At 39.9% G+C, this 9,412-nt stretch overlaps 1 long non-coding RNA gene across 1 annotated transcript; it reads left to right on the top strand.

Annotated features, from left to right (window-relative positions):
• Positions 1 to 4,326: 4,326 nt before the first annotated feature.
• Positions 4,327 to 6,697, top strand: LOC146892168 (uncharacterized). Its single transcript, XR_015004657.2, has 3 exons — positions 4,327 to 4,564; positions 5,308 to 5,439; positions 6,536 to 6,697. It is a non-coding gene; the product is annotated as an uncharacterized LOC146892168 (long non-coding RNA).
• Positions 6,698 to 9,412: the final 2,715 nt, after the last annotated feature.

The raw sequence follows: 9,412 nt of genomic DNA, 5'->3' as shown, positions 1-9,412 counted from the left end.
AGCAACGGAGATTTCGCACAAGTGCCACAGCCCATGTGTGGAGGTCCGAGGACAACTTGTGGAAGGCAGTTCTCCCCTCATCCTTGTGGTTTCTTGGGATTGAACTTGAATCATCAGGCTTGGAGACAAGTGCGTTATACTCAGTGAGCCATTTGCGGACCCTCCACCTTATTTGTGAAAATGTCTCCCACTGAACCTGGACTCCTCTGTTTCAGCTGTATCAGCCGGCCAAGCAGCCATGGGACCTACCTGCCTGTCTCTGCCTCCTCTCTACCTCCCAGAAACCCCCTCAGGGTTACAAATACATACCACCATACCCAAATTTCATGTAAATTTTATTTTAGACTGGAACATGGGTTCTCATGCTTGTATAGTGAGCAGTTTACCCATGGAGCCATCATCCTCTATCACCATGGAAGTGTCTTGAGTAGATTTTATATAAAAAATAGGTTGCCTCTTATAAAATATTAATATAAGCCATAAAGAACTTTTAATGCATTTTAACTTTAATAGACTTTTAAAATATACATTTTCTGACTGAAGAAATTAAATTTTCAAAAGGAAGACTAATGATTGAACGCTGGCCTTTTTGGAGGAAGATTAAGCCCAATAATTTTTTATATTCTTTTTCTGTTTTGTTGGAAGTATGGTATTACTGTGTAGCCCAGGCTTGCCTCTGACTATCAACAATCCTAATGCCTCAGCCTCACTCCTGAATGCTAGGATTAAAGGTATGAGCGGTTATGCCTGTCTTTGTTTCAATTTTATATTCTCCACCTTTTTTTCACTTAACACTGTAAAGGAATACCCTACAGAGATTTTTCTAAAGTGATGGGAAATTATTCCAAGACAGGTAATAACAGCAAAGTAATTAAGAATAGACTTGGACAAATTTATGGACTCAAATGATGATGGATTCAAACAGATGATAGCAGAATATTGAGACATTGCTTTCTCTATTCAGAGTCTTAACTGAAAATACAAAACTATTAACTACCTGATAGAGCTGGTATAAGGGTTAAATATGCTAATGTATGTAAAATATTTGCAATGATGTCTCCCTTTTAAATTATTTATTTATTTATATGCATTGATTTTTTTTTTTGCCTAAATGTATATCTGTGTGAGGATGTCAGAGCCCCTGGAACTGGAGTTAAAGACAGCTGTGCGCTGCCATGTGGGTGCTGGGAATTTAATGTAGGTACTCTAGAAGAACAGCCAGTTCTATTAACCATTGAACCATCTCTCCAGCCCCAATGATGTCCCTTTTTATTAACAACTTAAAACTTAGGTATGGTATTCTGAAGAATGAAATGTTAAGATGAGATATAAATAATCATTACACTAAAAATCTGCAGCATTATTGCTTGGACCTGAATTGTGGCCCTCCATATGCTACAACCAGAACTGCCATGTGACATTTGACAATAGGCTCTTCAATGCAGAGCATTGAAGCTAAACAGGATCATAAGAGTCTTAATCCCATAAACTTTATGTCTTTTATAAAAAGAAGGAGAAACCAGTGATCTCTCTGTACACTCTGCACTCAAGGAAAGTCACGCTAGGATACAGAAAAGAGGAAGTCATTCGCAAACCAGAAGAGAGGCTTCAGCGAATATTACCACCCATTCCTTTTGCTTTGACTTCAAGCCTCCAGACCACAAAAAATAGTTTCTTGTTGCTTAAGCTAACCAGTCTGCAGCATTTTATGGCATTCTTGGCAGATAAGTATGTAAACACACAAATATACATATGTGTACTGTATACATGTCCATATATGTGTATATGTATTATGTTTGAGTACGATGTGGGTGCATGTGTAGGTACATGTTCATGTTTGTGGGCACAAGTGTGTGTGTGTGTGTGTATGTATGTGAGAGAGAGGGGGGAGGGGCACATGTGCTTACATATGTGTATATCAAGGCTCTTCCTGATATCTCTTCCACTCTTGACCTTATTCTTTGTGCTGTGGTCTCACTTTGAAACCCCAGAGCTCAGTGATAACTTGTAAATGGAGACTGTGCTTTTGTTTCCTGGCTGCCCAGACCTGAATAATCACACAGAAACTATATGAATGACAGCTTTGTTTGGCCAATGGCTTAGGTGTATTCCTAGCTATCTCTTACATTTTAAATTAACCCATTTCTATTATTTCATATTTATATTTTCCCGTGAGGCTCACATCTTGCTTCTTGGGTGGCTACATGGCGTCTACCTGACTCTGCTTTCTTTCTCCCTGATTCAGTTTAGGTTTCCTGCCTAGCTATATTCTGCCCTGCCACAGGCCAAAGCAGCTTCTTTATTAACCAATGGCAATACAACATATTCATAGCATACGGAGGGGAATCCCACATCAATGACTGACTAGTCCTGATCACCAGTTTGCTCAGAGACCCCATTTCCACCTCTGAGACTGAGATTATCAGTGGGCTGCCCTTTCCTCCCGGAGTTTACATGGGTTCTGGGCATCATCCAAATTTCTTGACTATGTAGCAAATACTTTACCTACAGAGTGATCTTCTAGCCTCTGAATTATTTAGAGATAATGTATCTATGATGAATTCTCATTTAAATTTCAATAATTTGAAGTCGAGCCATGTAATTGAATATAATCTTCCATTTTTCATTATGCAGTAATCTTGTAATTTAATTTTTTTGTTTTTCTGAGGGAAATAAATCTTTACTGAAAAACAGTGTGCACAAAGAATGTTCTAACCAGAATGCAGCCGTGCAGAGTTCCCAGCCTTTGCCACTGTAGGGGGAAGACTTCTGTTGTCTACACCACGTACTTCATGGTACTTACGTTTTTACCATTTTCATTGCACTATACATTTTTCTCCACTCCTCTCCCTTCTTCCCCTCTCTCCTTCTACTAACAACTTACAGTGATTATATATCACTGTAAGGACCCTCTTTAAAATATATGAATGTATCTATTTTCATAGCTTAAAAAATAAAGCCGAACAGAAGTTCTTACTGTCGTGTACATGACACTATGTATATGCCTTTTCAAAACCAACAAACAAACCCAGTTACTTCTGACTTCAACACCAAGAAATGTAAAATGTGTGCAGTTTAAGGTCACCCATGTACTGTTAGGAGACCAGTGGTTCTCAACCTTCCTAACGCACGTTAACACAGTTCCTCATGTTGTGGTGACCTGCACCATAAAACTGTTTTCATTGTTACTTCTTCACTGTAATTTTGATACTGTTATAAGTTGTAATATAAATATCTGCTATGCAGGGGATCTGATATGTGACCCTTTGAAAGAGTCATTTGACCCCAAGGAGATCACGACCCATAGGCTGAGAACCCTTGCCAGAACTGACAATGAAAGAATCAGTATGTTTTATGACTTCTTTGAAAACCCCCCAAAAAACCCTTCACAAACAAACTAGAAACAATAGTATTTATATAACTTTAAACAATAAATTGAATAATTATAATGAAAAAACAAAATAAATAATAAAAATACTCATTAGTATGGTCACCATAAAAAAAATAAGACAAAAAGGTAAAACTTAGCATGGATTTGGAAAAGCTGGGCCTTGTGTGCACTAGGCTAGACCGTATAGAGCTACTGCAGAGGAGAGTAAGCAGTGTGTCAGAAATCAAAATTAGAATTGTCCTGTGAGCCAGCAACTTCATTTCTGATACATACCAAATATAATTGGAAGGACCTAGAAGAAATATCTGTACACTTATATTCGATGCAACATAACTCAAATATATTCATGTATATGTGATATATACATATATACACATATATATGAATTATATGTATATGGTGGGATATCATGCCACCTCAGAAGGTGGGAAGTTCTGTTATGATGTGTGCAAACACTGAGGAAAATCAGCTAATCATAGTAAAAACTATTGTACATCCCGTTTGCATGAGGCAGAATAATCAAATCCCAGAGACAGAGCTGGATGCCATCTGTAAGGCGTTGGGGGAGGGACTCATGACCCTGATGGGACAGAGCAGAGCGTCAGCCCTGCCAGATGACGCTCTGGAGAGGGACAGGCGATGCTGTGCAGTGTGAAGTCTCTCGCAGCTCTGCTCTTAAAATGGCTAACGTGGTCAGTTTTGTTATGTATACTTTGCTACAATGGTGGAAAATTTAGCTTTATCCTATTTTCAACAGAAAACAACCATCATTCTTACAGAGTGAGACGAAATAGGCTGATAAGTACTTGGCGCATTGGTTTGCAAACCCAACATGGACATGCAGCTGACCCCATCACACCCAGAAGAGCAAGGTTCACGTGGGGAAGCTGACTAGTCGTTAAAAGGCTCATAAAAGCATAAAAGGTCAGTGATAAATGTCAGCAGAAGTGGAAAGGAATGAGCTGACTCGTTTGGTTAAAACATTCTATTCAGGGTAAAGTAAGGGCTGAGCAGTAGAGTGAGAAGCGTGCCTGCTTTGCAGAGGTCCAAAGCCAAGAATGAATAGACAGGACAAACTGCATTCAAGTTAAGGCCGCTGGTTGGATTTACAGGATGCATCAGGAAACTCAGTCGCCATTTCAGGGAAGAGAAAGGAAAATCCGGAAAGCCAAGGTACAGAACCAAATGAGCAAAAGAAAATAATACAAGAAGCAGCTGAATATAGAATCAATTGGTTTTGATGGAGTGTATACTTAAATTTGAGCCACAAATGGAGGGCAAGGGTTCAGGAATTCTAGGTATCCTCACTGGGCCAGTCTCATTTTCTGGTAGTGAAAAGTCAGGTCAGTGAAAGCAAAAGTGGCAGCACTGATAATGGTTGGGGATAAGAGGGGCGCTGGCTGACCAGACAGAAGGGAAAGTGGCAGTCTCTTGGGGAGTTCCACTGGGTCAAGATGCTGCATTCAGATGGATACCAGTGGGTACCATTGTGTTCTTTCCTTTATGAAATGTTGCCCACATAAGTTCAAAACGGTAATGAATACATTTTTAGAATAAGTATGTTCTACGTGATGTAGGAAACATAAACTCAGCTTCTTAATTATTTGAAATTCAAATGTATCTGACCATATATTTGATCTGTCCTCTCTGCAGAATGAGGACTTGGACACACCAGAAGTCAGAATTATTACTTAATGGTGTTAGTGAAATTGGGAACTTACTGTACAAGCCATCTTCATTTTTTTTAGTCTTTGTTCTGTTGTGTGGTGCTTTGAAAGAAAATGGCCCCCAAAGGGAGTAGCATTATTAAGAAGTGTGACTTTGTTGGAGTAAGTATAGCATTGTTAGAGAAAGTGTGTCACTGTGGGTGTGGGCTTTGAGGTCTCCTATGCTTCAGATACCACCCACTGTCTCAGTTCACTTCCTACAGCCTTCAGATTGAGGCGTAAGAATGCTCAGCCCCCGCTCCAGCACCATGTCTGCCTGCACACCACCATGTCGCACCTTGATGATAAAGGATGAAACCTCTGACAGTGGAAGGCGCTCCAGTTAAGTGTTTTTCCTTTATAAGAGTTTCTGTGGTCATGGTGTCTCTTCACAACAACAGAAACCCAACCAGGATGGTTTGCAAGCATGATTCATGGTTAGCCACACACAGCCATGAACACACCCTAGCAACACCCCAAACAACACTGACATCTCTCCTTCCCACTTGTTCCTGTTCTACGCCCCAAGGCATTCACCTTCACCCCGGCTTTGGAATCAATGTGTCCTGTGTATCTCTTGACTTGACCAGATGGAATCCTTCAAACCAGCAATATTTCTGTGTACATTATGAAGCATGAATTCTCACAAGAGATTATATTTCCATTCAAAAAATAAACAATAGCAACAACCAACAAAAACCCTGCCCTCAGCATTTAAAGTTTCTGTCTTACATAAATGGGAGATTTTACCAAGGCACATTTGTCAGGCCACCTCACAGCATAACTCCTAGGACATTATTCTTATGAGACTAAGAAAAGCAGGTCAAATTATATAAATATAAATTGTATTTTTCTAGGCTGGTTATTAGTGCTACGGTTTTAAAATGATTGGGCCAAGAAAAGAGTTGATCCTTATATATAGGCTGACTTCCTAAACTACCAATTTGGAGATATTGTTTGATCCATGGACCACATAAAATGACAAAGTATATGTGTGTGTCTATATATTTTGTGTACTAATCACCAAACTCAAATGGCTAGCAACCCATCTTATTCTCTGAACTCAAAAATCTGACTTATGTAGCTTCAAGTGAATTACAAGCATATAAGCAAACTTTAAGGAAGTCAACATTCCCCTGGTTCAGGTGTACCATCACCACTGGGTGAAAATGAAGACCACATGATTTTGGAGGCACGCTTAGATGAACTCAGATCATCTCTGTAATGGCAGTGTTCATGTCCTCGTTTATCATTATGAAAGAGACATGCTACCAAACGAGTACTGATTCTTAAGAAGCAAAGCTTTGGCTTCTATTGGAGGAAGAGGTGACAGCTAGAAAGTGTTCCCTGCAGCCTCCTTTCAAGCAAAGATGGAGTAGAAAGGCTTGTCAAGAAAACAACCAACTATCTTGTACTTTCTGTTGCTTCTTATTTGTAGGTCTAGCATGGTGTCTGGACACCATCAGTACTCCAGAACCATGAGAAACCTTTAAAGTAACAGCCAATGATGGCACAGTAGAAATCCAAAAAGCTGGACCTCCAAAGACAGCGATAACTCTGGGATCTCGGCCACTCGCCCTCAAGTTTCTTTTATTTGAGAGAAAAGGTATTAAAGATTGTTATTTTTATTACTAGCTACTAAATGTCAATCCTAGCCAATACAACTGTTAATTGGGAATATTAGTAATTAATATTTCCTGGATTAATAACAATAGCAAATTTTTGAGTACTTATTAGATACCGCTCTCCGAAGTATTCTAAAATATTATGTTATTTGATCCTTACACTACTCTATGAAGTAGATATTATAATTAATTTTTCTCTCATAAGAAAACTAGGTTTGGAAACATGAAGTATCTGCTCAAGGTTACATAATGAAGAAGCGGCAGTACTGGGACTCAGACTCAAACAAGCCCTCTCAAGGCCTCAGAAAAGAAAAGAATAACATTCCTAGCTGAGAGAGCAAGTAGAGATTTTAAGATGTTTAACAAAGTGTCCGTTCATTTGCGAAAATGCCATTGAGTATTTCTTGTGTGTTGTGCTTGTTCACAGGAGCTGAATGTGTGGAAAAGTGAATTAGACATGTTTCCCCACCGTTTGTAGCTCCTAGGCTTCAAGAACAAGCATGGCAAATTTTTCTTCCTATTTATGCCTTTTGCTATTGTTGTTTTGCTTTGTTTTGTTTTGTTTCACTTGCCTTTTTGAGACTGGGACTTGCACAGCCCATATTAACCACAAACTCACTATGACGCCAAGAATGACCTTAAACTTTTTATCCTTTGCCTCTGCCTCCAAAGTGCTGAAAAATCAGAGATCTGCACCCCTACCCTCATCTGGTTCTAAAGTATCTATTTATTAACTTCTACAGCAAACCCTTAGGCACACACTTCAGGAACACTCGGGAAAGCATGAGACAGGATGGCTTCCTTAAGATCCCTCAGAGTCCTCTTTGGCTCTGTGGCTTCTGGGCAGGACTGTTGTGCACAGCTGAGCAAAGATCAACACTATAGTGGGCAGGACCGTTGAGTACAGCTGAGCAAGGATCAACACTAGGACTGTTGTGCACAGCTGAGCAAGTATCAACACAACAAGCAGGGCTATTGTACAAGGTTGCAGAATCCCTAAGGGTTCTGTTCATACTGATCTTTATCACTGAATCCTGGTATTTATAGATAAAGTTTCTGTTAATGGCAGTAAAATGTTGTAAAAGAGGGTCCATTTTCATTTGTTCAAAAACATTCCAGGCTGATTGCAAGGTTGGCTGTGTGCTTCTGCTCCCAACTTCACACACCCAAGCAGGTGATTCCATTGAACATATCATTGTATCCCTAACCCCAGTCATACACTGATTGAAGAATCTCTGACCCAGATAGTGAGACACAGTAATTTATTTATTTTCACTTTTGGCGTGGGATTGCCCTCTGTATGCTGTGTTTATCATTAATGAATAAAGAAACTGCTTTGGACCTATAGCAGGGCAGAACTTAGGTAGCTGGGGGAAAACTAAGCTGAATGTTGGGAGAAAGGAGGTGGAGTCAAGGGAGAAGCCATGTAGCCCCATCAGAGCCAGATGGACTTTAGCCGGGAAGCCGCAGCCACGTGCTGATACATAGATTAATAGAAATGGGTTAAATTAATATCTAAAAGTTAGCCAATAAGAAGCTAAAGCTAATAGACCAAGCAGTTATTTAATTAATACAGTTTCTGTGTGGTTATTATGATTCTGAGTGGCTGGGACAAACAAGCAGCCTCCTCCTACACACTTTTTTACTGTTTTGTGTACTGGGAGTTGAACTTAGGGCCGTGCACATGCTAAGCTCCACCATTGATATTTCCACTGCCTGCCTCCTTTACGTTTTTTTTTGTAAGATTTATTATTTTTTTTATTTTATGTATGTATGAATACTCTATCTGCTTGTGCACCTTTATACCAGAAAAGGGCATCAGATCCCGTTACAGATGGTTGTGATCCACTATGTGGTTGCTGGAATTGAACTCAAGACCTCTGGAAGAACTGCCAGTGCTCTTAAGGCTGAACCATCTCTCCAGCTCCATCCTTTACTTTTTATTTTGAGACAGTGTCTTCCTAGGTTGGCAAGACTGGTTTGACCTCATTTTAAAGTTCAGGAAGGACTTGAACTTTTGATAATTTTGCCTCTGTCTACCAAGTTGCTGTGTTACAAGCCTGGCCTTATTCAAAATTTTTATTCAGAGAGGTGTGTGTGAGAGGTGAGAGTAGGAGGGAACTCCTAATGAAGTAATAGCAACTTGTAAACTTCAGTACTGGGCTGGAGACATAGCTATCTGTAGTGCTGGAAGCATGAGGCCCTGAGTTCAGTAGCCATAACCCATATTAGGAAATGAAAATGCACCAGGTGTCATGACAAACACCTTTAACCCCAACATTCAGGAGGCAGAGGCAAGTATATCTCTGAGTTCGAGACCAGCCTAATCTACAGAGTGAGTTACAGGACAGTCAACTATGTAGAGAGACCCTGTCTCAAAAATAAAAAAGAAAAGAAAGAAAGGAAGGAAGAGAGTGAGAGAAGAAAGAAAGAAAGAAAGAAAGAAAGAAAGAAAGAAAGAAAGAAAGAAAGAAAGAAAGGGGGAGAGAGAGAAAGCAAACCAGCAAGCAATAAAGAAAGAAAGGGGGAGAAAGGAAGGAGGAAAAGGAAAGAAAAAAGGAAGGAAGAAGGAAGGAAGAAGGAAGGAAGAAAGAAAGGAAGGGAGAGAGAGAGAGAGAGAGAGAGAGAGAGAGAGAGAGAAGTGTCAGGGACTAGCCTCGACAAAAATACCACTCACCAGGGTAGGGGTG

This window comes from Myodes glareolus, chromosome 12 (assembly GCF_982192425.1).
Source record: "Myodes glareolus chromosome 12, mMyoGla1.1, whole genome shotgun sequence".
Lineage (NCBI taxonomy): Eukaryota > Metazoa > Chordata > Mammalia > Rodentia > Cricetidae > Myodes > Myodes glareolus.
Note: the sequence above shows the minus strand (reverse complement) of the source record. Positions and strands in the feature narration are given on the sequence as shown.